The 27,886-nt window shown below is 37.8% G+C and overlaps 1 protein-coding gene and 1 long non-coding RNA gene across 2 annotated transcripts in view; both read right to left on the bottom strand.

Annotated features, from left to right (window-relative positions):
- LOC122427692 (tubulin alpha-1C chain) overlaps positions 1–27,886 on the bottom strand; it is a 1,128,437-nt gene that overhangs the window by 181,601 nt on the left and 918,950 nt on the right. The window lies entirely within an intron of this gene.
- Positions 17,958–27,886, bottom strand: part of LOC122427713 — a 32,303-nt gene continuing 22,374 nt past the window's right edge. The window contains exons 2-3 of the long non-coding RNA XR_006265518.1: positions 22,435–22,524; positions 17,958–20,296 (exon numbers count right to left, since the gene is read on the bottom strand). This is a non-coding gene — a long non-coding RNA (uncharacterized LOC122427713). The remainder of the gene's footprint in view (positions 20,297–22,434; positions 22,525–27,886) is intronic.

The following is a 27,886-nucleotide window of genomic DNA, read 5'->3' as shown; positions in this document are numbered from 1 at the left end:
AGGTACAGAGAAATTTCTCATTATAGACATATTGTGAATTTTTTAGAAGTTACTTTTTTTTTTGTCACAGCCTGCAGGATATGTTTCCCAACCAGGCATTGAACCCAGGCCTGGAATGAAAGCCTAGAATTCTAACCACTAGTCCATCAGGGAACTCTCCAGAAATTACAAGCTACAATATATAAATATTAAAACTCTCTCACCTTAAACATGGATATTTTTGACAGTTCTGGGTTTGGAAAGTATGACCAATGTAGATGGAGTAAGGCAAGATGAACTGGCAATGTCATGAGCTGTCTAACAGGAATGACAATGTCTAGGGCATTTCAAAAGATGCATAAAGGTCTGGGTTCAGGAAAGCTAGAATCTAGATAATGAAGTAGGTATGAAGGTATTAAGAAAGGAGAGGGAAAAACAAAAGGAATGAAAGGGTAGAAATGCATAAATACCTTACACTGAATCAGAATCGTGGTCAAGTCATGTCCTACTCTTTGCGACCCTATGGACTGTAGCCCCACAGGCTCCTCCGTCCATGGGATTTTCCAGTCAAGAATACTGCCACTTCCTTCTTCAGGGGATTTTCCTGACCCAGGGATCGAACTCGGGTCTCCCACGCTGCAGGCAAGTTAACATATAGAAAGCATCTGACAGTCAGTGTTAGCTATCATTACATTTGCACAGTGCTTCTTCACAATTTGTGAAGTTTTCCAAACATATTATACAACTCTCACAACAACCTTGTATTATTATCCTTGTTTTAGAAATGAGAAGAAAGAGGTGCCAATAAAATTGGCAACTAACCCAAAGTCACAAAGCTAGGAAATGAGAGAACTAAAACTAGAACTTAAAGCAGGACCATGGTCTTTATATATTAATAACTGCCAACTCTGAAATTGTGTGTTGGAGGTGGGTACAGATTGAGGAGTGGTTGGAGGAAGGGAGAAAAGGCATGGAGAAAGAGAATTTGGAAGAGGAAATATGTCATAGTTTAGCTAGTGCCAGCTCAGAAGATCATCCTAAAGACTTTGGCCCTTTCTTTTCATGATTTCCTTTTTCTGATTTATTTACTTTTAGCTTCAAGAGACATATAAATTGAATCTCGATCAACCTATCCCTTTGGTCATTGAAAAAAAGCAAATACCTGCCTCTACCAAATCTGTTCAAAAGCCATGCCTAAAGCTACTGAAAGAAGACAAAAGGAAGTATAACATTCTCAATAAATTTAGGTGTGTGGTAGGAAAGACTTACATTAAACTTTCTTTGGATAATAAATGTAAATTAACGCTTTTTTTTTTTTTCTGCCCAAGAGATTCCCCTTCTCCACAATTATGATATGGTGCAGTAGATAATGGTGGTGCAAGTATTAATCTTCTTAGCTAGTCTGCAAAAGGCTTATTTCTACTTAAAAATTTAACATCTAGTTTTGAGTTCCTTTAAAAAAATGAAGTTGATTCTTTGTTAGTAAGAAACAAATTATTTCAATATACACAATGAAAAAACTTAGAAACATTTTCTTAAAGAAAAAAAGGTAGAAACTTTGGAAAAGATTGTTGTGGAGGTGGGGTAATAGCCTGAATATGGAATGTGTACTCCATGAAGCTAAGAAAGTTGTTTAAAATATATTAGTAGATGAAGTCATGGAAAGGCAACTTTCAGGAAAAAAAAAAAAAAAGCTATTTTTGCAAATTCTGCTATTTTAACCCATCTCTCAGTTGAAGTGACCATAACTAAAGTTCCTCAGTGCCAGGGGGAGCTTTATAGGACAGGGTGGTGCTGAAGAGAAGGGAGGAGAATAGGAATTATATCTTGAATGGCTTTGGAGCTCAGGAGAGTTTGATGCTTAAGGAGTGCTCTCTGATTCTCTAGAAAAGACGACCAACTGCAAGCCATCTGGAATGCAGATCTATCCACTTCGAGTTACCCAATAACAGAGAAGACATCAATGCATTCACTCTGGGCCCAGCTGGGTGGGTACCCAGATATTCCTATGCTGCTTCAGTTAGATGTTCAGTCAGCCTTCATAAGATCTCTTACATGTATTCAGTCAAGGTAAGTTAAGCACTGGGAGAACTCTGATAATTGGGCCTTTGATCACATACCTTTTGTTTCCTTAACTTGACTTAGAGCACCAGGGAGTTACCAAAAGTAGGTTCTTGGTGTGACGTCAAACTCACACCAGTTATAAAAAAGTACCCATAAATTCAGCATTAGTCTTTTAGTGTTTCTTTTCATGGGCCTATTGGAATAATATAAACAAACAGACAGACAAAAAACAGTTATAATATGGCAAAACTTAATCTAACACTAGAAAGGTCCACTTTTGAATTCCACTTAGGGATTTATTATTGAAAATACCAGAAAGACCACTGTAAAATGCTTTTGCTCACTTCATGCTTCAGCAACATGACCTTAAATTCAATTGTCATATCTAGGCCCAATCTGAAGTAAATTCAGGGCTTATATCCCAGGATACACTGAAGACACTTGGAAACAATAGGTAAGGTGGTCATGTGGTTCCATGTTTCCAAATTCTATTAAACCAGATTTTAGCCTATCATTGGAAATCATTCCAATGGAACTTAAGAGTTTTAGAGTCTGCATTACTTCTTTCAGGAAAGAGAATTTAATGTTCTAAACTAAGAATTTAGAAGATTGAACTTTGTAACCTGAAAGAATTTGTGACAGCAGTTTCATTTATTCTGGTGAAATCCAAGTCCTGGGGTAAGAAGAAACAGCATTAACTCATAAATTTGTTTAGGTGGCAGATACCAATGGCTCAGACGGTAAAGCATCTGCCTACAATGCAGGAGACCCGGGTTCAATCCCTGGGTCAGGAAGATCCCCTGGAGAAGGAAATGGCAACCCACTCCAGTATTCTTGCCTGGAGAATCCCATAGATGGAGGATTCTGTCGTCCTTGGGGTCGCAAAGAGTCAGGAACGACTGAGTGACCATGAAATAAGACACTTAAAATTTTACTATAATAAAGTAAAATAATAGCAAAAATATTATGTAATCTTGTTGCTGCTGTTCAGTCACTAAGTTGTGTCTGACTCTTTGCAACCTCACAGACTGTAGCACACCAGTCTCCTCTGTCCTTCTATTTCCTGGAGTTTGCTCAAATTCATGTTCACTGAGTTGGTGATGCTATCTAACCATCTCATCCTCTGGGCTTCCTCTACCTTTTGCCTTCAATCTTTCCCAGCATCAGGGTCTTTTCCAATGAGTTGGCTCTTTGCATCAGGTAGTCAAAGTATTAGAGCTTCAACTTCAGCGTCAGTCCTTCCAATGAATATTCAGGGTTGATCTCCTTTAAGATTGACTGGTTTGATTTCCTTGCAGTCCAAAGGACCCTCAAGAGTCTTCTCTAGCACTACAATTTGAAAGCATCAGTTCTTCGGTGCTCAGCCTTCTTTATGGTCCAACTTCACATCTATATATGATTATTGGAAAAATAATAGCTTTGACTATACACATCTTTGTTCGCAGTGATGTGTTTGCTTTTTTAATACACTGCACCTAGATTTGTCATAGCTTTCCTTCCAAGGAGCAAGTGTCTTTTAACTTCATGTCTGCAGTCACCATCCACAGTGATTTTGGGGCCCAAGTAAATAAAATCTGTCACTGTTTCCACTTTTTCTCCTTCTATTTACAATGAAGGGATGGAACCAGATGCCATGATCTTAGTTTTTTGAATGTTGAATTTCAAATAATCTTTTTTACTCTCCTCTTTCACCCACATCAAGAGGCTCTTTAGTTTTTCTTCACTTTCTGCCAGTAGAGGCGTATCATCTACGTATCTGAGATTGTTGATACTTCTCCTAGCAATCTTGATTCCAGTCTGTGAGTCATCCATCCCAGCATTTCACATGATCTACTCTGCATAACTCTGCATGTAAGTTAAATAAGCAAGGTGACAATATACACCCTTGTCATACTCTTCCCAATTTTGAACCAGCTCATTTCTCCATGTCCGGTTCTGTTATTTCTTGACCCACATACAGGTTTCTCAGAAGACAAGTAAGGTGGTCTGTTATTCCCATCTCTTTGGAAATTTTCCAGTTTGTTGTGATCCACACAGTCAAAGACTTTCATATAGTCAATGAAGCAGAAGCAAATGTTTTTCTGAAATTCTTTTGTTTTCTCTATGATCCAACGAACGTTAGTAATTTAATCACTGGTCCCTCTGTTTTTTCTAATCTCAGCTTGTACATCTGGAAGTTCTGGGTTCACGTCCTGCTGAAGCCTAGCTTGAAGTATTTTGAGCATAATCTTACTAGTATCTTGTAATTAACACTATCCTTGCACCTACCATGTATTGTAATTACCTTATTACTTACCTTCCCTGATTTTAGACAATATATTTTAGGGAGATTAGCTGCCTATTGTGTTCAACTGCTTCTGTTTTTGCTCTGCCTGCTTTACTTTCAAAAATATTTACTACTTACTATGTACCAGGTACTATAAATGAGGCACTGAGATACAACATGTGAGAAAGTTTCAAGAGACCATGGATGCCAGGCAGAAGGAACAATATTTGAAAAAATTCAGGACCAATAACATATTGTTTCTTTTACGTTGTCTCATAAATTTTTTAAATTAAAAATATATACAAACAGAAACCTCCCTATTCCCCCAGTACCCTTTCTTCCTGTTTCCAACAGGGGTGACTGGGATTAAAATTTCTCTTCCTGCCTTGATGTGTTATGTGATGCTTAGAGCTAGTGTCATCTTTGGCAACCCTGAGGTGATAACCACAGGACCAAAAAGACAATACACCAAGAATTACAGAGGAGGAAGATAAGTAAAACCCTATCTTTGATGACATTAAGTTACTGTAACAACCCTGAGTACACCTGCCTCTGGCTGTTTTTGTTAGGTGAGCAATGAATAACTTTTTAGTTTCAACCATCCTTAGTCAGGGATTCTGTTACTTACAGCTCAAAAACATTACTGACTTAATTAGTTTTATTTTTTTCCCCTGAGGAAAGCTTTTCCTAATCTTCCCTATTGCCATTATGTGCCATTTCCCCAAATTCCATAATATCCTAAGCTTATTACTCTATCATTGTATCTACCACAGGTATTATAATGATCTGTTTATGCAACTGTCTCTTTGTATCCCAAGAGGTCTGACATCTTGACCCATTAGAAATATTCAAAAAAGTTCAATGTTGAATGAATGAATAAATATATGTTTCTGTCTCCAAAGAGGTAACAATTAAAGTAGGGGATGATAAGATACTGATGAATTACAAAAGATAACAACTATCAAAAGTACAATTTTTTTAAAAAAGTTTTTATTTATTTATTTACTGGCCATGCTGCATGGTTTGTGGGATCTCAGTTCCCCCACCAGGAACTGAAACCAGGCCCCTAGCAGTGAAAGTGCTGAGTCCTAACCACTGGACCTCCAGGGAATTCCCAAAGGAACTGTTTTCAACAAAATATAATTTGAAATATTTTCATTAAAAATTTTCAAAAATATATAAGGCATAAGAAAGTATAACAAAGACAACAAATTACTTTTGACCTCTACCATTCAGGGATAATACTGCTGCTAACATTTTGCTATATAAACTTCTGTTTGAAAAGGAAAGTTGTATTATTCTATTAAGGTATAATTTTTTTTTTAACAAATGGGGTTAGAAGCTATTCGAAAATCACAATCTTCAGTTAGCAGCACACAGGCTCTAGGGAAAATGAAGCAAAAGAGTAAGCTAAGAAGAAAATATAAGTAACAATGGCATTTTTATTTGATTCATTTAAATGCAAGTGGTATCAGTACATATTTACCATACATTAGAGTAATACCTATTATAGTCCCAAATTTGAATTTATAAAAATAAAAAGCAACTTTAAGAACTTTATCACATTTGCCTAAGAATGGTTTATGCAATCTGATGAACACTTACTATGAGCGAATCCTAAAAACAAAAGCAAGACCTAGTTTAAGCCAAACTGTGTTATGTGAATGACTGAAGAGAATTTTATTCCAGGTAATGATTTCTGTTTTGGGTTTCTTTGTTTCCAGGAAATAATTTCTAACCACAGTATGGGATGGTAAGATTTTATGATTCCAACTAAATACTGATTATAAAACAGGGTTCACATTAAAAATAAAATTATAGCTTGCCTCAAGAACGTTAAATAAACCAGACTATCATTAAATAACTAAATAATTTCTATAAAAATATTTATTGAGGGCCTATCATTGCTAAGTACTAAGCAGGGGCCAGGGATGTTAGAATAAGTGAGACATAAGTTTCTATACTTTTGGGGTTTATATTCTAATGGAAGCTATAGAGAAGTAAATCAACAGTTGCAATACTGTATGATTAAGTGGTAAATGATGGTGGAAGTGCTAAATATTTTGGAAGTACAAAGAAGTATTCAACCCAGACAAAGATAAAGTGCCAGAGACATTTTACTAAAGATATGGAAAATTAAGCAAAGATTTAATATCAAAAGAAAGATGGGTGATAAGGGGAGGAGGACTGGCTGTGCTGGAGAGGAGGAATGAAGTCTTTTGAGGAAAATTGGTCAGCCTGGTGAGACTGCTGTGTACAAACTGGAAGTGGGAAGATTAGAGAGGTAAGTAGGGTCAGAGAAACCATGAAGGTGTTTGTAATCCATATTAGGTTCCCCGGACTTTATCTAGAGGGCTATTGAAGTTTTTTCAGTATTTATTTTTCAGTATTTCAGTATTTTCAGTATTTCAGATTGCAAGAAACATAGTAATATTAAAAATCTGCATATGCAGAAATAAAATACGCTCTTTACAAAAGAAAGGAAAAACCCAAAAAGCAAAACTTAAAAATATATAATACAAACACACATAAAAGTGAATTTCTCCATTGTACCCCTAACCAATGACCTTTTTTCCTTCATGAGCCAGAGAAACCATGATCCTGAATATGGTGTTAATATTTCTACACATTTGGCTTTGTACTTAAAAACATAAACACATAATTGAGCAAGGTGCCCAGTTAAATCTGCTACTTTTCTCTACTAATTTCTGCTCTAATTTTTATTATTTCTTTTCTTCTGATTATTTTGGATTTTGTTTGCTCCTCATTTTTTAGTTTCCGAAGGTGGAAGCTTCTTTCCTAACATGTGCACGCAATGCTATAAATTTCCCTCTCAGCATACTGTTTTGCTATAGCTCAAAATATTTGATAAGTTTCTATTTTCATTTTAATTTAGTTCAAAATATTTTAAAATTTCTCTTGAAAAGTCTTCTTTAAAGAAAATTCACGTTATCCAGTATTCTTGTGTGCTATCTACCTTTTCATCAATGTCCTTAGCATATTAATCATAGTTAATTATGGCTGTAATTATCTTAATTACACCACTACTGTACCTTACTCTGGTTCTGATGCTTGTTCAGCTTCTTCAAACTGTACTTTTTTTCTTTTAGTGTTCTTTGTAAGTTTTAAATTAAAATCGAGACATATTAGGTGAAAGGAACTCTGGCAAATAGGCCTCTAGTGGTATGGTAGTGAAGTATGGGAGAAGGGGAAACATTTTACAGCTCTGTGATTAGGTCTCATCTTTTGGACAGCCTATACCTCTGGACTGTGAACTTTATCAATGCTTGCTAGTACCCTGACCCCTACCTCACCTTAGATGGGACAGGATGGCTAGAGTTGACTGGAGTTGGGTATTTCCTTCAAGCAGGTTAGGCCCTGATGAAACTCCAGCATGTTAAACTTTGGTAAATAGTTTCTCTTGAGGGTAGATTTGTTAAGAAGAATAGAATGGTCTGCTCTACTTCAGAATGGTTACCTTCCCCAGTCCCCTGGGGTAAATGGGATTTTTCTCCAGTCTTCACTGTCAGGACCTAGTAGAGTTTCTGGAGGTCGTTTTGACTAGGTCCCCTGGATTTCTTAACTCTCAGACTTCTTAATACTGAGCCTCCAACCATTCATCAGTTACAGTTTTAGGTTTTCTACCAGGCGCTGCTTCCTGCAGAAGTTTCTGCTCATGAGCTTCTGATTTAGTTAAGCTGTAATTCTCTATCATCTGTCTATCCAATTTGGGGGCAGTGGTTTTCCCTGTGACCTCACTTCTCCAAAGAATCAAAGAAGAGTTGCTGATTTTTCACTTTGTTCAACTTATTTGTTAAGACTGAGTAGTAACTTCTTGCATATATTTTTCAAAAAATTTCCATGCACTTACTTTTGGTTGCAAAAATGGACTCATATCAGACACATCTTTTAAGCTACTTTGTGTTTCACTTAACAGTAAATCTTTGAAATTTTTCTACATTAATATAGGCTTACAGCATCATTTTTATTGTTTACATGATATTTATTATATAGATCTATCATAATTTATTGAATGGTTCTTCCACTGATAGAAATTTGGATCTTTTTCAACATTGCAAACAATGCTGCAGGAAATATCCTTGTACAGGTTTGTATATTTATATGATGATTTCCTTATGAAAATTCCATAAAATAATTTTTTTCCAGTTACAAAGGTAATGAATGTTCATCATAAAAAAATCAGAAAATACAGACAAGTCCATGCCTAGAAATAACAACCATTGTCAATAATCAGGCCATGTTCTAACTTTAGGTCTAAGAATACTGTCTAATAAATATAAACTACTGCCAAGTCCTGCTCTTCCTGATTTATCCTGGGAGACATTTTGCCTTGTTAAGGTGACTTTTATATATATGAATTACATATTAATTTTACTAGTTTAACTTTGTGAGTTTTGGAGGCACTCAATTTCCCTATAAATCATCTATATTCCCACAAATGTGTTCAAGAGCAACTTGTAATAAGATTTTCTTGTCTTGTTTCCAGGTTTAAGAAGATTCCCAGGTGATTGTAAAATTAAATACAAGTATGGTTGAAAGTAAATTTCAACATTTCAGTAAAATGCCTGTTTTGCTCTCTTTCATATATATATACATTGCTTTGCCTATCCTATGCTTTTTATTTCTGCCTGTAGTTTTTCAGGCTAAACATCTTCATTTCCAGACTACTACCACTCAAGAAAGAATATCTTCTGCTCTAAATTGCTGGAAACACAAAGCTTCAACAAACACTAAGGTAGGCTGTTACAAAATGATCCCTGATGTAATGACAAAGTGGTACACTATACCTCCCATGCCAACCCAAGCCTAAATATACCTCAGAAATAAGAAATGAATGGGTAAAAAAAAGAAAATGAAAACGAAACCAGCAGAAATCCCTGGAGGGTCAGGAGATACTTACGATTTGATAAAGAAGGAAAATAGAAGCCCTGGACAGAGGACGGCCAGGCTTCCAACATGGAGAGTAGATTTGGGGAGAAATCCTGAGTTGGACTCTTTTCTATCCACCACTGCCCAGAGTAGATCACTACCTTTCCCATCAGCTCTTCTATAATACCAGAAAGTAGGTTCACAGGGGAACACTACTGGAAGGTTGGATTTAAAAAAAAAAACAAACAGTAAACTTCTGATTCAAGAAACAAGCATCTAAAGTTTTCCTCCTACCTTTCCTCGTAGGCTTTCTCTTTATCCAGAGGGCTAGACAAATACATCCTTAGAAAAGAACACAAAGAACTAAACAGACATTTCTCCAAAGAAGACATACAGATGGCTAACAAACACATGAAAAGATGCTCAACATCACTCATTATCAGAGAAATGCAAATCAAAACTACAATGAGGTACCATTACACGCCAGTCAGGATGGCTGCTATCCAAAAGTCTACAAGCAATAAATGCTGGAGAGGGTGTGGAGAAAAAGGAACCCTCTTACACTGTTGGTGGGAATGCAAACTAGTACAGCTGCTATGGAGAACAGTGTGGAGATTCCTTAAAAAACTGGAAATAGAACTGCCATATGACCCAGCAATCCCACTTCTGGGCATACAACACTGAGGAAACCAGATCTGAAAGAGACACGTGCACCCCAATGTTCATCGCAGCACTGTTTATAATAGCCAGGACATGGAAGCAACCTAGATGCCCATCAGCAGATGAATGGATAAGGAAGCTGTGGTACATATACACCATGGAACATTACTCAGCCGTTAAAAAGAATTCATTTGAACCAGTTCTAATGAGATGGATGAAACTGGAGCCCCTTATACAGAGTGAAGTAAGCCAGAAAGATAAAGAACATTACAGCATACTAACACATATATATGGAATTTAGAAAGATGGTAATGATAACCCTATATGCAAAACAGAAAAGGAGACACAGATGTACAGAACAGACTTTTGGACTCTGTGGGAGAAGGCGAGGGTGGGATGTTTCGAGAGAACAGCATGTATATTATCTATAATGAAACAAATCACCAGCCCAGGTGGGATGCATGAGACAAGTGCTCGGGCCTGGTGCACTGGGAAGACCCAGAGGAATCGGGTGGAGAGGGAGGTGGGAGCGGGGATCGGGATGGGGAATACATGTAACTCAATGGCTGATTCATGTCAATGTATGACAAAACCCACTGCAATGTTGTGAAGTAACTAGCTTCCAACTAATAAAAATAATTGAAAAAAAAAAAGAAAAGAAAAGAACAAAGCCTGGGGTATAGAGAAGTTCACCAAGGGGCAAAGCCCTCTGATGAGAGCAATACACATAAGAATATTCAAAGTTGGACTGTCTCACTCACCGGGAGTGGTATACAAGCTAAAGCCTAGGTTTTGACACTTCCCACCTTGTTCTCCTTCCATTACCCACTGAGATAATGGATACTCATGAAAGAAAATGACCTCACAGGGGAAAGTACCTAGACAATTAGGAAGAAAATAACCTACTCAAGATGAAAGAATTACTAGAATACAAGCCAAATAAAGACCATAAAGAAGGCTGAGTTCTGAAGAATTAATGCTTTCGAACTGTGGTGCTGGAGAAGACTCTTGAGAGTCCCTTGGACAGCAAGGAGATCAAACCAGTTAGCCCTAAAGGAAGTTAACTCTGAATATTCATTGGAAGTTCTGATGCTGAAGCTGAAGCTCCAATACTTTGGCCACCTGATGTGAAGAGCCGACTCATTGGAAAAGACCCTGATGCTGGGAAAGATTGAGAGCAAGAGGAGAAGTGGGCAACAGAGGCTGAGATGGTTGGATGCCATCACTGACTCAATGGACATGAGTTTGAGCAAACTCAGGGAGACAGTGAAGGACAGGGAAGCCTGGCATGCTGCAGGTACGGGGTTGCAAAGAGTCAGACACAACTTAGCAACTGAACAACAACAATAAGCCAAATAAATGTTCCCAAGAGGATATTGATAATGAAGCAGAAACAAACATTTATGAAGAACCAAGTAGGATTACTGACTATTCAATGCATAATTGAAATAAACTCACTAGATGATATAAACAGCAAAATGGACATCACCCAAGATCAGTCAAGAAACTTTTCTAGAAGACATTGAGAAGAAATAAGAGATGAAAAAACACAAAAATTAGTAAATATGAGGCTAGAGAAACTTCCCTGGTAGACCAGTGGTTAAGAATCTGCCTTCCAATGCGGGGGATGAGGGTTCAATCCCTGGTCAGGGAACTAAGATCCCACATGTGACGCTGCAGCTAAGCCTGCGTGCTGCAACTAAGATCCTATGCAGCCAAATAAATAAATAAAAATAAATTTTAAAAAATGAATTTAGACATAGAAAAGACAGCATTTATATAATAGGAGTCCTAACAGGAGAGAAAAAAGTTATTGTAGGGAAGATTATTTTTTTTTTTAAGTGAGAACCTTCAAAGAAAGATTGATATTGGGAGGGTATATAGGGAGGATAAATCAGGCTGATATAGGAAAATTGAATATTTATTGATATTTTAATGAAATTTAAGAACTCCAAAGCAAAGAGAAAATTCTAAGCAAAGCAACTCACCCACAAAGAAAATGAATCAGAATGATGTCAGACTTCTCAGGAGCAACAGTAAGGACAGGAAAACAATAAATTTTTTTTTTTAATATTTTTAAAATATTAAAAACAGAAACTTTGAAGCTAAGTTATATTCAACTAAGCTATCGCTTAAACATAAGGGTATAACAAATATATTCTCAGACCTTCAAGGTCTCATCAGATTGTCATTAAGACCCCTTTTAAAAGTATTCTTGAAGGAAGTAATCTATTGAATGAAAATTTTAGGAAATGCTATAAAATATAAGATAGTAAAAATGAGAAAATAATTGTGTAAAGCTTGTTGGTGTCTAAAAAACATAGTATATACATAAGCATTATACACACACACACATACCACATATAACAAAGTAGGGGGAGAGTGCAATATCCAGAGACAGGTAAGAGTGTATATTAAGATATTTGTCCTAGGAATTCCCTGGTGATCCAGTGGCTAAGATTCTGTGCTCCCAATGCAGGGGACCAGGGTTTGATCCCTGGTCAGGGAACTAGATCCCACATGCCGTAACTAAGAATCATGCATGGCACAATAAAGACCAAAGACCCTGCATGCCACAACTAAGAACTAGCACAGCCAAATACATAAATAAATAATTAAAAAGTATCTGTACCATTAAGGGCGAAGGCACAGATAGGTGTTGATAAGTTTAGTAAGTTGGAAAAGATAAATACAAGTAAGAGTCTTAACAAGTTAAAGATAACCAATGGAAGAACAAATAGAAAATGTGTACTTTTCAAACTCATAGAAAAAACTGATTAATATAAGGAAATAAGCAAGAAAAAAATGGAAGAAAATTTAAACTAGGAAGAAAGAAAATATTCAACATAAAGATAATTTATCAGTTTAATTTACCAAGAAAAGATAGAATGCTCAGATTTAATTTAAAAATAAGATCTAGCAATATAATGTCTATAAGAGTCACACTTAAAAGAAGGACAGGACAAAAGGAATCAAAAACAGAACGGATATATGTGTAACTGACTCACTTTGCTGTAGAGCAAGAAACAGCACAACACTGTAGATCAACTAAACGCCATTAAAATTTTTAAAAAGGAGGACAGGACAAAGTTAAAACAAAGAGATAGAAAGAGACAAATATGTACACCCCACCCCAATATCCGCCAAGGCAAAGCAGACATATAATAACAGGCAAAAATAAATTCAAGGCAAGAAGCATAACTGGGGCAAAGGGAGATAGTAGATAAAGAATATAGAGAGAATATCATGCACCTATATTGTTAATAAAGATGATTATAACACTGTAACCTCAAAATATGCAAAGCAATAACTGACCCCTTGCTCTTTCCTGATAATACTGATAATACTTCCTCACTTGCAACCCACTCAAATGATGTCTATTTTATTTATTTACTTTAATTAATTAATTATTGTATATTTTTGGCTGTACTTGGTCTTTGTTGTTGCCCAGGCTTTCTCTAGTTTTGATGAGCAGTGGCTACTCTAGTTGCAGTGTTCCAGCTTCTCATTGAGGTGGCTTTTCTTGTTGTGGAGCACAGGCTCTAGGCGCTCTGGCTTAAGTAGCTGTGGCCCAGGGGGCTCAGTAATTGTGGCACATGAGCTCAGCTGACCCACAGCATGTGGAATCTTCCCAGACCATGGATTGAACCCACGTCCCCTGCATCAGCGGGTGGATTCTTAATTGGACCACCAGGGAAGTCCATCAAATGTTGTCTATTTTAACTCTCATCCCTCTTATTCACTTGGCCTAGAAATGAGATGGGGATCTTCCTTGCTCCTCAATGCTACTTTCAGATCATTCTCTCCTAGTTTCTAATAAGATTCAACTTTAAATCTCCTGTCATTAGACTGAATACCGTCCATTGTTCTCTCTGTTGAAATCTTTTACCTCTTCCTTACTCACTGTAACTTAATCCAGTACTTCTGTCACATGTATGTGTGTGTGTGTGTGTGTGTGTGTGTTGTGTGTGTGTGTTAGTTGCCCAATCATGTCCGACTCTTTGCGACTCCATGGACTGTAGCCCATCAGGTTCCTCTGTCCATGGGAATGTCCAGGCAAGAATACTGAAGTGGGTTGCCATTCTCTTCTTCAGGGGATTTTCCCAACCCAGGGATCGAACTCAGGTCTCCTGCATTGCAGGCAGACTCTACTGAATGAGCCGGAAGTCATCACCGGCAATTTCAATATTCATACAGCTCTTTCCAACACCTGGCCTCACAATTCTTTGATCTATTCTTCTTCAGAGATATAACCCTTGATCCATTAATCATAACCTTGACTTTATCATCACAAAAAAAGCAGGGGGGTGGGGGGAGGAAAACTGCAATCCTTCCATAGTCTCAGTTTCAAATAATTCATTCTCCAAACATCATCTCTTTCCAGCTTGCTCCTTCTAGTACCCCAACTCCAACAATCCTTTTGAACTCCACAGGGTCCTTTCCTTTATTGATTTAACTACCTGCTTACTGCCTCTCATCCCTTCATATCCTCACTTCCTTGGTAACCCAGCTAGAATTCAACAGTTGATAATTATACCCAGTTTCTGATATATGATCTAAACTTGAACTCACTTGTTTCTTTCTTGCTCTGAAATACTCCCTGGCTGATCACAGCTCAACTTAAATTCAGTTTTCTCTGTCTATCTCATAACTGCACTCTGGAAGCTGAATGTGGCTTCAGGAAAACGTTCAAACTTGCTGACTGATCTTACTTCAAATAATCATTAACCTCAAGTGGCCCATAATACTGCCTGGCAAATATACTCTATTTCTCTAATCCATTACTCTCACTGTCCTGGAAAAAATTCTGTATTTTCTCCTGTCCCTTCAGATCTCTGAGGCCTTCTCTTCCATCTTCCTTCTTTTGGATAGTCATGTAGCTCCTTACTGCACTGAGAAAATGGAAGTAATCATGATTAACTCAGATTATTAGCCACCTGTATGTACTTGCTCAGTTGTTGTCTGACTCCTTGCGACTCCATGGACTGTAGCACACCAGGTTTCTCTGTCCATGGGATTTTTTCAGGCAAGAATCCTGGAATGGGTTTCCTTTTCCTATTCTAGGGGATCTTCCTGACCCAGGGATTGAACCTGCATCTCCTGCATCTCCGGAGAAGGCAACGGCAACCCACTCCAGTACTCTTGCCTGGAAAATCCCATGGATGGAGGAGTCTGGTAGGCTGCAGTCCATGGGATCATGAAGAGTCGGACAAGACTGAGCGACTTCACTTTCACTTTTCACTTTCATGCATTGGAGAAGGAAATGGCAACCCACTCCAGTGTTCTTGCCTGGAGAATCCCAGGGACGTCGGAGCCTGGTGGGCTGCCATCTATGGGGTCGCACAGAGTCGGACACGACTGAAGCGACTCAGCAGCAGCAGCAGCAGCAGCTCCTAAGCTCCTGCCTCAGCAGGCAGATTCTCTACCACTGAGTCAGCTGGGAAGCCCCATTATTAGCCACCATATCTCCCTAATTATCTAAATTTGTACTTGTATAGTCTTCTTTCTCTCTTGTTATCTGTGGATGAACTTAACTGTATGCTGCCTATTTACTGCCAGCTTCTCTACTTGCACACTAGACCTCTTCTAGTCAAGGACATCAGTTCAATAATTCTCTCATTTCTCTCAGTACCACTGACTTTTTCCTCTCTAACATGATGTTAATTTTCTTAACATTTAACTTAAAAACAAACAGCTGTCTTAGATCCACCTCCTCTGCCAGTTATTGCTCCATTTCTCTCACCCTTTTCACAGAAAAATTCCTTTCAAAACCTGTGTAAACTCACTGTCTCAATTTCTTTTCTCTCTTGAACCCACTCTAATCAGGTCTTTGCCCCAGTTCCATCATCCAACTTACTCCTAGCAAGGTCGCCAACAACCTCCAGATTGTTAAGTTCAAAGGTCATTTTACTTGGCCTTACTCTTACTTGGCCTGTCAGCTACATTTGAAAGTGCCAATCACTCTTTTTCTTTGTAATCATCTTTTTCCACGTGGCTCTAGGACATCATGCTCTCCTGGTTTGCCTCCTATCTTTCTGGCTACTTCTACATCGTTTTGCTGGTTCCTCTTCATCTCTCTGATGGCAAAATGTTGGGATGGTTCAGAGTTTACTCTTTGGACCTCTTTTCCTGCATACACTTCCTTGATAGTTTCAGTCAGTCTTATGGTTTAAATACCATGTATATGCTGATGACTCCAAACTTACATCTCAGCTTTTATTTTGCTTCTGAACTTTGCCCCTGCATTCTAGTCCTGTATATCCAACTATCAACTTGATATTTTCACGTGGTTGAGCTCCTGATAGTCTGCCTATTCCTTAGACTTCGTCCCTGATACTTTTCACCTTGAACTTGTACCTTGAATATATCTATTTTGTTTCTGCATTTATTTATTTGATGTTTCTGTTCATATTAGCCTGAAACATCTACTTATATCTCCACCTTCAATTTTTCCATATTTTTTAAAATGTCTTTTATAAATAATATATTGCTAGACCTTAACTTATGTCCAGTCTAAGCTCCAATCTGAGTTTTTGTCTTATTTAACTGGTTAACATTCATTGTAACTTCAGTTATATTAGAACTTATTTTTGCTGTTTTTTTTTTTTTTTTTTTTTTAAACATTTATTTTTATTCATTTGGCTGCATAGAGTCTTAGTTGTGGCATGTGGGATCTAGTTCCCTGACCAGGGATCGAACCCAGCCCCCCTGTATCAGGAGCGCAGAGTCTTAGCCACTGGACCACCAGGGAATTCCCTATTTTTGCTGTTTTATTTTAAAAAAGGAGTAAGATGAACAACTCCCTAATGAGTTAATCAGCAAAAAATATATGAATATTCAAATCACATAATAAAATCAAAGGAACCAGCTCCAAATACAGCAGCAATTGAAAAGAGTATTATGGTTAATTATAGACTAATACACTAAAAAACTTACTTGCAGTATATGACTTTGTAAAATTATAAAATGCCAAATTGGCAAAAGAAATTAAAATATAAACAAACCAAATACAAAAGTAATTAAGACCTTACTCCCTAGAAAAGAGCCTTAGGCTTACATGGTTTTAGAGTGAGTTTCTAAGACTTCAAGGGACCACTAATTCTTTTGTCAATTAAATTGCTCCAGGAAATAGGAAAAGAGGGAAAAAATTTATTCCAAAATCAGACAGACAGTACAAGAAAAGAGAATCATAATCTATGTCACAAATGAAAATAGATTTTAAAAAATAGATACAGATAAATATCATACAACTGAATTCAACAGTCAAGATGTTCTTCCAGGAAGGTAGCAGGTTAGTGGAAGCAACTCAGGTATATTAACCAGGGGAACAGGTACATAAAATAGGGTGGATGCAGATGAGAAGAAATGTATCAACAAAAGGAACAACCTAGTGCACACATAGTTCACAGACAGATATTAAACCATGAGAAGTGAAAAAAATGGAAGGATATTTGAAGCACAATATTATTTATGCATATTATTAATAAAAACAAATACACATTCTGGCATTCTATGACTCTTCCCATGTGCTGTGTTGTGCTTAGCAGCTCAGTCATGTCTGACCAACTCTTTTCGACCCCATGGACTGTAGCCCGCCAGTCTCCTCTGTCCACAGAGATTCTCCAGGCAAGAATACTGGAGTGGCTTGCCATGCCCTCATCCAGGGGATCTTCCTAACCCAGGGAATGAACCCAGGTCTCCCTCATTGCAGGTGGATTCTTTACCATCTGAGACCAGGAAACCCAAGAATACTGGGCGGGGTGGGTGGGGGGCGGTTAGCCTATCCCTTCTCTAGGGGGATCTTCCTGACCCAGGAATTGAACTGTGGTCTCTTGCATTGCAGGTGGGTTCTTTACCAGCTGAGCTACCAGGGAAACCCACAACTCTTCCCATGCCTCTTCCAAAAAACTGTAGGGAGCAAAAAGAAAAACAAATAAAAATTCCTACTACTGGGGCTTCCCTGGTGGCTCAGTGGTCAAGTATCTGCCTGCCAATGCAAGAGACATAGGTTCAACCCTGGATCTGGGAAGATCCCCCATGCCTCAGAGCTACTAAGCCTGTGTGCCACAACTATTGAGTCTGTGCTTAGAGCCCAGGAACCGCACTACTGAGCCCATGTGCTGCAGCTACTGAAGCCATGCGCCCTAGAGTCCATGCTCCTCAATAAGAGAAACCACTGCAAAGAGAAGTCCATGCACCACAACTAGAGATTATCCCTCACTCTCCACAACTGGAAATGAAGACCCAGCACAGCCAAAAATAAATAAAACTTCCTACAATGGATACTAAATACAGAAAAAAAAATCCTACAATCTCCAATTTTATATACAGGTTGAGGAAAATACAGAAGAGACCATCTAGAACCCCTACAAGTTTGTCTGTGGTCACAGAATCTGTTTGAAAGAGTAAGGGAATATGGAGGGTCTTGGTGATGGTAGAACTCAGTAACATCAACAAGGATTCATGTCCAAGGAGGAAATAACCCAAACTTTATTGGGAACAGCTGAGATCTGGTCTGAAAAATGGCAGATCAGCACTGGCAAGAGAAGTCAAAACATAGGAATCAATTCACATGCCACAACTAAATAAAGATCCTGTACTTCACAGCAAAGATCAAAGATCCCACATTGGGCAACTAAGACCCAGAGCAGTCAAATAAATAAATAAAAATAAATGTTAAAATATATATGGCTCGGAAAAGTCACAGGAACAAAGATGGTAGTCTTGAGAAGGACCCTTGGAAGAGGCACTTTGGAAAGTGCCCTTTGGAAGAGAAGTACCCTTTTTCCAAAGTGCCCTTTGGAAGAGAAGTGCCCTTTGGAGAAGGCACTTCGGAAAGTAGTCATTGTTCCTTGGAGCAGTAGCCAGTAGTAATTGGAAGAAAGAAAAATAGTTACTGTAATAAGTAAAGCACTGAAAAATAGAACAAGAGAATCAGAAGTCTGACTACAAAAAACAAAATAACACCACCGCTCTACATACACATTACAATTAAGAAAACTGCTCTTCACTATAGCAACAGGAGAGGGAGTGGTTGAGCTGAAAAATCAGAAAAGACCCACAAAAACCTCTCCATTCTCTCCAAAAGTGACCCAGAAAGGTGACCTAGAAAAATCCAACATATTTGAACATGAATGAAAATAACCAAAAAATCAGTATCTATACAAAATTACTTAGGATAAAAAAAAACAAAACAGAAACAAGTGTCACAAGTTTTGACAAATTAAAGTATACCAGATACCAGCAGGAAATGGCAACCCACTCCAGTGTTCCTGCCTGGAGAATCCCAGGGACGGCAGAGCCTGGTGGGCTGCCGTCTATGGGGTCGCACAGAGCCGGACACGACTGAAGCGACTTAGCAGCAGCTGCAGCACCAGATACCAGAAAAAAATGCTGTCCCAAAGCAGAATAAGACTAAACTACAAGATACTTAATTGTAGTGGATCCTGTGATATACTCCCCAGACACTCACTTTGAGACTGAAACCCTCATACCCCAAGTTGCTGGAATGTTGGAGGATGAGTCCTTCTCTGAGTATATTTCCTTTAGCCAAAGAAAACTCCCTCATCCAAGGTCTAACCCTCTCCCCTGGGTCTGCCTGCATTCAGTGACCAGGCCCTTGCCTCAGGGAGGAGCAATGCTGAAGGGCCATCCCAACTTCAGAACTCTTCATGGTATGAGCTGAAATCTTTGTTGTGACTGGTCATGGTCAGTAAAGCACTGGAGCCAATTAACATTTTTAGGAAGTTTGCAAGCAGGTTGTTAACCATAACCCATTACTAAAATTTAAATTACATAAAAGTTAAAATTAAATAAATTATATTCAAAACCAAGGTAATAAATACCCAATATTCATTACTTCCTAAACATTTTATTACATCTATGCTCTTGAGGTTATATCTATTGCATCTGTATGGGTATTACTATGCAGATCTATGCTCAGTGACATCATGCTGGTAGCTTAGAATTTGCCAAGATGGAAGTATTTACATCCTGGAAAGGGCTTCCCCAGTGACTCAGCAGTAGAGAATTGGCCTACAATGCATTAGCTGCAGGAGATGTGAGTTTGATCCCTGGGTTGGGAAGATCCCCTGGAGGAAGGTATGGCAACCCACTCCAGTCTTTTTGCCTGGAGAATCCCATGGACAGAGGAGCCTGGTGCCCTACAGTCCATGAAGTCGCAGAGTTGGACACGACTGAAGTGATTTAGTACACACGCACACACATGCTGGAAAATGCAACAGATCAGGGCTCCCCCTGCTCCAGAGAACTGGTTGTTAAACATTCATCAGCATACCACTAATTACAGCTCAGTTCCTCCTTCTGTCCAATTCTCCTTCCTTAACATCATCACAAGTATTGATCCCAAAGGTACTCTCCAGTATACTTCATGCATTCAAATCTCTGTCTCAGAGTCTATGTCCCAGGGAATGCAACCTAAAACAACAGAAAAGAGTAACTAGGACCAAATATAACATTTAGGACACAGAAGATGGAAATAAGAATGGTGAAACAGAGATTAAAAGGATCAAAGGGAAAGTGATCTAGAAATCAGACAAACAACATCCAACACATATTCTGAATGTCTTGATGAAGAAAATAAAAATCATGTAATAGAACTGTAATTCAATACACTTTTTTAGGGGGGCGGGTAGAGTGTATAGGGGAAGAAGATTCAAATCCATGCATTAAAAGGGCATACCATATACCAAGTTAAATAGACCCAAAAATCAACTCTTAGATTTAGCATAGAAAATTATTACACTTTAATACAAAGGGGAAAGAAAAAAAAAAAAAACAAAAAAACTTCCTGTGCTTCATGGCAGGAAAACCAAGTCACTTTCTAAGGACAGAAAACCAGTTAGTCCTCAGAGTTCTCAGCAACATTCAAAGCCAGAAAACAGTAAAGCAACATCTACAATATAATCAAGGGGAAAAAATGTGTACCAAGGACTTTTAATGTAGACAAACTGTCTCATAAATAGCAAGGCTTTAGGGGAAAAAAAATTTCAGCATGCTAAACCTTGGGACTATTATACTTAGGAGTCCTTCCTGAGGACAAAGTGCTCCCAACTAAGAGAGGCCTGAGAAAACTTCAGCAAAGAGACTGGTAGTGTTCAATGGATCTATTTGGATATATATCTAAGGCTAAAACCAAGGTGAGAATAAGAACAGTACATAAACATTACATGCTCTGACAATATAGTCAGAACTAAAAAAAAATGAGAGATGGGGGAATGAGGAAAAAGTAGAATAACCTCACTGATTGTCTAAAAGGTTAAAAGTGGGATTTAAAAATGTCATTTAGGGGCTTCCCTTGTGGCTCAGTGATAAAGAATCTGCCTGCCAGTGCAGGAGACACAGGTTGGATCCCTGGGCCGAGAAGATCCCACATGCCTTGGAGCTACTAAGCTCATGTGCCATGACCATTGAGCCTATGCTCTAGAACCTGGGAGCTGCAACTACTGAAGCCCGTGCGCCCTAGAGCCTGTGCTCTGCAACAAGAGAAGCCACTGCAATTAGAAACTCACGCATTGCAACTAGAGAGTAGCCAGGCTCACTGCAACTAGAGAAAAGTGTGCAGCAATGAAGACCCAGCACAGCCAAAAATTAATAAATAAATAAAAATTCTTTTTTAAAAAAGGAATGTCATTTAAGGCCAAAATTGAATCATATGAACCAAAACATATTTAGGAACACAAGAATAAACATCAAGAAAAATAACACTAACAGCTAAAAGTGGATGGTGGAGGGCACAGAGGAAAGAGAAGGTGCCTTCAAGTTCTTCCATTAGTGCTCCCAGCTGGAAACGAATAGTCAATAATGTATAAAGAAAAAAGTACCAAGGTGTAATATGAGTACTGGTATAAAGGGAATCATTAGAACAAAAAATAAATATCAAGAGAAAAACAAAGAGCAAAGAAAATTGAACACAGTTTTCTGGAAGACCATGGACTTTTCATATTTATAAAGATGACATAACTGAGATCAAACATAGCAGTCATGTGTATGTGTGTGTGTGTAGGGTTAAAGCACTTAAAAGAAGAAAAAGATTTTCAGGCTGACTCACAAAATAGAACCTAATTCTTGGCTCTATATAAGAGAACCTAAAAGAATGAACAAAGAGGTACTGGGTAAAAGCAAATTTTAAAATCAGTGGTTATAATACCAGACAAGGCAATATTCAAGCAAAAAAAAAAGAGCATTAAATAACACTTCATAGTGCTAAAAGCTATAATTCACTATGAAGATATAATAGTCATGAATAGCCATGCAACAAATAATACAACAACAACTTTTGTAAAGTAGCAACTACAAGAGAAGTTTGGAGAAACAGAAAAATGCTAATGATGCTATTATAATAATTTTAATGAATATCTCTCAGTCCAAGATAGTCCAAAGAAATAATGACAAAAAAGTAAGATTTTAGGAGAACTAAAAACAATGTTGGTTGGCTAATCTATAAGACATAAAAGGTTTATCAAAACTTTTACTACAAAATATTACACGATGGTATGTCAGTGTAACAAATTACCTCCAAAATTTAGTGGCTTAAAACAACACACACATATTACCTCATAATCTCTGTGGGTCAGGAGTTCACTGGCATCTAGCTAGCTGGTCCTGGCTCAGGGTCTCTCAGGAGGTTGTGGTCAAGACGTTGCCTGAGGGAAAAAAAAAAAAAAAAAAGATGTTGCCTGAGGATCTGCTTTCAAATTAGCTCACTCACATGATTGTTGGCTGAAGTCATGTAGATCTCTCCACAGACCCTCTAGAGTATCGTTATGACATGGTATCTGGCTTCTCCCAGAACCAATGATTCGAGAGAGACAGAAAGGATGAAGCCACAAGCCACAGAAAGGATGAAGCCACATTTTATGACCTAGTCTCAAAAATGCCACACTGTGATTTCTGCCACATTCTATTCATTAGAAGCAAGGCCCTCAGTACTATCCATGTTCAAGGGGAGGGATCCTACCTTTTGAAAGAAGGAATATCAAAGAATTTGTGAATGTTTTAAAATTGCCACAGACAGTGCACCAAAAGTAAAAATTTGGATTATCTACTAAAATAAAAAGCTGTTCTTTGATCATATAGTCTGCTGTCAATGCCTAGATCACAGAAATGTCTTAAATCATGAAAATACTCTATACAAGAGCTATTCAATAGGAAAGAAAGAGATTAAAAGTTTATGGCAAGAAAAACACAGAAACTATGTTTAGTCAGCATGACTCACTAATGGAAAGCTCCAACATTATCTGACTTGTTTGGAAGACAAAGACCTTTTAAGGATAGTGCAATTTAAGATTTTGGACTTGGTCCTGCTTGAGTTTAAAGGGCTTTGCCTTGATGAAGAGCCTCAAGCAAAGGACAAAATGAGAGGATAAGTATAAAGTCTTTCTTGTAAGTAAGTGGTGATTATCTCCACCTAGAATAAAAGCTACTTATGAAGGACTATATCTTTTCTTCCTTTCTTTTCTATCTAGTTTATCTATTCAACAAATGAACAACTTAATAGAAATCAAGATAAGAATTACGGTCAGCCTTCATTTCAAGTACTAATTTTTAATTACAAGAGTGCTGAAACTAAAGCACTGTCTTCCAGTTCTCTTAGGTAAATGAACTAATTGGAGTTCATAGCTCTAATTCATCTTCTATTTGAAAACTCTGGTTTACCAAAGATCCTGGCATTGCCTAACACTTAAAAGACAAAATCAATCAAGCAACCCTAAAACACAATTCTATACTTCTCTAATAAATCTAATAAAGAATCTGCCTGCAATGCGGGAGACCAGGGTTTGATCCCTGGGTTGGGAAGATCCCCTGGAGAAGGTTATGGCTACCCCCTCCAGTATTCTGGCCTGGAGAATTCCATGTACTGTATAGTCCATGGGATCGCAAAGAGTTGGACATGACTGAAAGACTTCACTTCACTAATAAATCTAATGAAAAAAACATCTCCCAGTGAAAGGAAGATCTGGGACTTCTTTTAAGGTAAAGATTCTGTAGATCACTACTTAGAACCAACTGCCAGAATTCAATTATCACAAATTTCCATCACTTCTAAATGATTGGAATAAATAGTTTACTTTCTAGATGAGGTCAGTTTGCATAAGGCTATGGCCTGGATGAGATTGCTAACCTTTTCTCACCCCTTGGGAAGGCATCATGACATATTTATTGCAACATGCTTTCAGTTCAGTTCAATTGCACAATCGTGTCTGACTCTTTGTGACCCCACGGACTGCAGCACACCAGGCTTCCCTGTCCATCACCAACTCCTGGAGCTTGCTCAAACTCATGTCCATCGAGTGGGTGATGCCATGCAACCATTTCATCCTCTGTCCTTCGTCCCCTTCTCCTCCCACCTTCAATCTCCCAGCGTCAGGGTCTTTTGCAATAAGCCAGTTCTTCGCATCAGGTGGCCAAAATATTGGAGCTTCAGCTTCAGCATCAGTCCTTCTATTAAAGCAACATGCTTTAATCATACAATATTTGACACAATCCTCTTATCCAATGGACCTAGTTTTGGGGTGTTCCTTCAATGTTAGGATCTAAAAAATGTTAATAATATTTCTGGCCATTAGAATAACTGAAACTCTTAGTTCCTTTTATTCCACTTCTACCAGTTTATTTACAAAGGTAGAATATTTTAGGACTGATTTAAGACACATATGATACATGAGAACAACATGTCTGAACTCTACTACACAGAAAGTATGATCTGAGGTAAGTCACCTAATCCTTCTTTGCTTCAGTTTTCAATTTCTGAAGTGGCAATAGAAATATTCAATCTAAATCATCAAGTTACAAAAGCAATGAATGACTCAATTGGCTGAGTTAATTTTAACAAAATCTATAGCACTCAAATTGTATTTTAGTGCAAAGATTGGCAACCTATAACATGTGAGCCAAATCTGACCCATGACCTATTTTGTACAGTAAATAGTTTTTACTGTTTAAATGTTTAAAGAATTTTAACAGCAAAAGAAGAGGAAGAAGTAGAAACAGCAGCAATAGATGCTGTGATCCACAGAGTCTAACATATTTACTAACTGATCCTTTATAGAAATAGTTTGCTGACCCATGGTGCTAGTGGATTTAGCTATCATGAAAACATTACTAGAAGTAAAATTAGAAAAAAAAAATTTTTTTTTTGGCTGTGCTGCATGCAGCATGTAGGATATTAATTCCCCAACCAGGGATGGAATCTGTATCCCTTTCAGTGGAAGCATGGAGTCCTAACCACTGGATTTCTAGGGAATTCCCTAGAAACAAACATTTTTTTGATAAATAAAATAATAAATATGTATATACTTCAAAGTCATATTACAGATAGGTAGGCAGGAAAGAAAAAGAATAAGGAAATTATATTTGAGATAATTTAATAAGTATTTGAATGCCTATACAACAATGTGCTAAGCCCTTGTGATGTAATAGTGGTCAATTAGATAAACAACCCCTGCTTTCATGAACTGGAAGAAATCAGTAAGGGAACAAACAAGCATTTATCATATGATTTGATAGATATGATAATAATAGGTAAACTTAGAGGTTAATACTGGAGATTTTAGAAAGGATGCTTAATCTAGTTTAGAGTGTTAGAGGAAGTTTACCAGAGAAATGACCCCTAGGATGGGACTGAATGAGGAAGAAGATTTAATCAAGTGAAATATGGCAAGAAAAAGTACTCCAGTTCAAGAGCCTGTCATGAGAGGATCCAGAGGCCAGACAGTATTGTACTTCAAGATCTAAAGTTCAAAAGAGCTGGAACCTACCCTGCAGGGAAGGGAGAGTGAGGGTAGTGAACTAAGAGATGAGGTTAGAGATGTAAGCATGCCAGGCCACATTGAGGGTTTTAAATTTTATACAGAGGATAATGAGAAGCCATGAATGGATTTTAAGCTGGGGAGTAACAAGAAAATTTTCATTTTAGAGCATATACTCTACTGGTATAGAAAATGGACTGGGGAGGACAAGATGAAAGATAAGACATAGTGAAATTGGCTGGTTCAGACAGTAAAGAATCTGCCTGCAAAGCAGGAGACCTGGGTTTGGAATCTGCCTGCAATGCAGGAGACCTCGGTTTGATCCCTGGATTAGGAAGATTCCCTGGAGGAAGGCATGGTAACCCACTCCAGTATTCTTGCCTGGAGAATCCCCATGGACAAAGGAGTTCATGGGGTTGCAAAGAGTTGGACATGACTGAGTGACTAACCACACACACACATGATCTAGAAGAAAGATAAAATGTACTGGTACCAGTTGGTACCAGGTGGAATGTACTGCCCCAGTTATTGAATTATTGTCGCTCAGCTCTAAATCCTATTCTCTGCTTTGTAGAGATGTTTATATTAGGGCTTTACGGAACCTGAAATTTATTTTGATGTGAATAGGATACTATTTCCTATCTTTCCATATGAAAAGCCAATTATCCCAACACTTATTACTGACTACCTCATCAGCCAGTGATCTGAAATGTAATGTTTAATCATATATCAAATTAATCCTTTTAGGTAGGAATCTGTTATTAAGCCCTATACTCTATTTCATTGACCAATACTAGTACCAAGAATACCATATTGTATATTAATTATTATAAATTTTAGAAATCAACTTGTCAAGTTTCTAGGAAAATACTGTTGGGATTTTTATTAGACTGCATTGAATTTACAGATACATTTGGAAAAATTAGTATCTTTTTGACACTGAGTCCTCCTACATGTAAACATGGTATACTTCTCTATTCATTTAGCTTCTTTAATGTTTCTTTAATGTTTTCAATAAATTTTAAAATTATTCCTTGTATCTACCACATACAAAATCTAACATATTTTGTTAGATTTATTCCTATCTCTTATTTCTTTTTCTTGACTTACTCCCCTGTCTAGGACTTTTATCTATAAAATATTGCTTCAGTTCAGTTCAGTCACTCAGTCATGTCCGACTCTTTGCAACCCCATGGACTGCAGCACGCCAGGCTTCCCTGTCCATCATCAACTCCTGGAGCTTGCTCAAACTCATGTCCATTGAATCAGTGATACCACCGAACCATCTCATCCTCTGTCATCCCCTTCTCCTCCTGCCTTCAATCTTTCCCAGCATCAGGGTTTTTTGCAATGAGTCAGTTCTTTGTATCTGGTGGCCGAAGTAGTGAAGCTTCAGCTTCAGTTCTTCCAATATTCATCCTGATTTCCTTTAGGACTGGTTTCCTTTAGGATTGACTGGTTTGATCTCCTTGCTGTCTGAGGGACTCTCAAGAGTCCACCACCACAGTTCAAAAGAATCAGTTCTGTGTAGAAGTGGCAAAATAGTAGATATCCTTCCCTTGTTCCTGGTTTTAGAGAGAATTCTTATAACATTTTAATGCTGAAAATGATTTTCACTTAACGTTTTTTGTAGATTTAACAGATTAGGAAAGTTTTCTTCTTAGTTTGCTAAGAGCTTAAATTAAAGAAAGTAGGGAAAATCACTAGGCTATTAAGGTATGACCTAAATCAAATCCCTTATGATTATACAGTGGAAGTACAAATAGATTCAAGGGATTAGATCTGATAGAGTGCCTGAAGAACTACGGTTAAAGGTTCATAACACTGTACAGGAGGCGGTGATCAAAACCATACTCAAGAAGAAGAAATGCAAAAGGGCAAAATGGTTGTCTGAGGAGGCCTTACAAATAGCTGAGAAAAGAGAAGGTAAAGGCAAAGGAGAAAAGGAAAGATATACCCATCTGAATGCAGAGTTCCAAAGAATACCAAGGAAAGATAAGAAAGCCTTCCTACATGAACAATGCAAAGAAACAGAGGAAAACAATAGAACAGGAAACACTAGAGATCTCTTCAAGAAAATTAGGGATGCCAAGGGAATATTTCATGCAAAACTGGGCACAATAAATGACAGAAATGGTATGGACATAACAGAAGCAGAAGATATTAAGAAGAGGTGGCAAGAATACACAGAAGAACTATACAAAAAAGATCTTTATGACCCAGATAACCATGAGGGTGTGATCACTCACCTAGAGCT

Source organism: Cervus canadensis, chromosome 25, assembly GCF_019320065.1.
Source record: "Cervus canadensis isolate Bull #8, Minnesota chromosome 25, ASM1932006v1, whole genome shotgun sequence".
In the NCBI taxonomy this organism is placed as follows: domain Eukaryota; kingdom Metazoa; phylum Chordata; class Mammalia; order Artiodactyla; family Cervidae; genus Cervus; species Cervus canadensis.
This window is presented reverse-complemented; position numbering and strand designations above follow the sequence as displayed.